Raw genomic sequence first — 2070 nt, forward strand, 5'->3', positions numbered from 1 at the left:
AAAGACATGTTCCTTGCCTTGCTGTACACTAGTTTTCTAAGTTTAAGTATGTATTTATATGGTAAGTCCTCTTGAAGCCAAACATACATACACACACATACTTACATACATACATGTACATATCTATATGTACACCTCTGTGTACAAACATGCACATATACATACATGAACACATGTGCACATACATACATGTATCTACACATATATACATACATGGCCACAAACATACACACATATATCCATACAGGTTTGCTGGCAAGCTCTTGCTAGCTTCTGGTATTCCCACTGAATCTGAAGAAACTTTACAGTGGAGTTGTGCTGAGTGAAACATCTGCTATCACCTGATTTTCTTTCTTCTCTCGATAGCTGTGTCCGCTGGCAGAGTTTTTAGGATACTGGCTTTCCCTCTAGTTGTGGTTTCCCTCAGAGTGCCCCTTTCCTTGAAGGGGATATACATAGGCTCATGCTTTCAGTGTGTACTTTCAATCCCTCTACCACCATGCATTGTGGGGTTCTCCTTTCTCTACTGGTTTCTCTTGTTCCTTGGTTGCTGGATACCTGTTTCTCTCCCTTTCCCACGTCGTCAGTCAGCTGCTGTGTTCCTTCACCTGTAGCACACTCCCAGAGTGCTCATCTGGCCACCTCTGCACTCTCCCTGGTGGTCTGCTCATCATCCACACTCTCTCCGGCGCTCTCCTCTGTTCCATCAACACTGAAGGCTGCTTGCAGCTTACATTTTATGCTATCTGAGAATTCCTTTAAAAAATTAAGACTGCTTACACTTTAATAATAGTGGATATTTCATTGTATTTTGTTTTCTTTTAAGGCTTTTTGCAAGTGGAGTAGTTGGCTGATTTTTGCTTGTTTTACGTTTTGTTTTGTTTGTTTTTCAGACTATGTCTGAAAAGTCCAAGTGAAAACACATAAGCCCAAACTGGCTTAGAACTCATAATTCTCCTGTCTCAGCCTCTGAAGTTCTAGAATTATAAGTATGTACCAAGAATCCCATTTTTAATGATTTATTGATACTGTTTATATAATATGGAAGTGGACCTTTTGCTACAATGGTCCAAGTAATGCCTTCCTTTCAACTTTTATTACATAAGCTCTTCATTTTTCTCTCGTCCAACATCTAAGTTCAGTATTGTGAAAACATGCTGCTGCTGTAGCTTTTGTGTGTGTGTGTGTGTGTGTGTATGTGTGTGACAGCCCAGTTTCCTGCAAGTTAAATTTTCAATCTCAACGTAGGAAACATGTGGAATCCAGGCTTATATGTTTTCATTTAGATTTTTTTTTTTCTGTTGTTTGGTTGGTTGGTTGGTTTTGTGTTTTGATTTTGTTTTTGGCTGTTTGTTTTGGTGTGTTTGCTTTTGAGACCTGGTCTCACTATGTAGCCCTGTCTGGCCTGGAACTTGCTATGTTAGGGTCCGGAATCACTGAAGAAAGACCCCAGACTCAAATAGTATGCAAAAGCCAGGAGCGTTTATTCTGCAGAAATTTACCAGCATGCGGGGGATGGTGGGGGGTGGGGAACAGTTCCTTAGATTGCCACCACCAAGTGATCACACAGGCTCAATTTAAAGTCAATTAGGGAGATTTCCATAAAGAGTGAGATAACCTTTCATTTGATTGGTTGACTCAGGAGGTATGGGAGATTTAGGATTGGCTAAATATTTAGGAACTTTCCAGAGGTGCTAAGAATTGTTCCTCAGGTTTGCTGATTCATTATCTTCAGCTCAAGCCCATGCATTAACCTTTAAGCTGATTGGCTGCCTGCAAGCTACATGTTTTAGTCAGATTACCCAAATAGATTGGGGCCTTCTGGTGGTCTCTCAGAGGCTTTGGAGTTATTAGACATCTCCTATGTAGAGAAGTTTGGCCTCAAACTCACAGAAATCCAGCTGTTCTGTCTCTTGAATGCTGAAGTCAAAGCTGTGCACCACCACATCCAGAAAATTCTATTTCCACCTTTCTATATAACATCCCACTTAACTGGCACACATACTGCCACTTGAATAACTGTGTGAGTGTTTCAGGAAATGTATTCCTAGAATTAACAGAATAAGACAA

This window comes from Meriones unguiculatus, chromosome 9 (assembly GCF_030254825.1).
Source record: "Meriones unguiculatus strain TT.TT164.6M chromosome 9, Bangor_MerUng_6.1, whole genome shotgun sequence".
Classification (NCBI taxonomy): Eukaryota; Metazoa; Chordata; class Mammalia; order Rodentia; family Muridae; genus Meriones; species Meriones unguiculatus.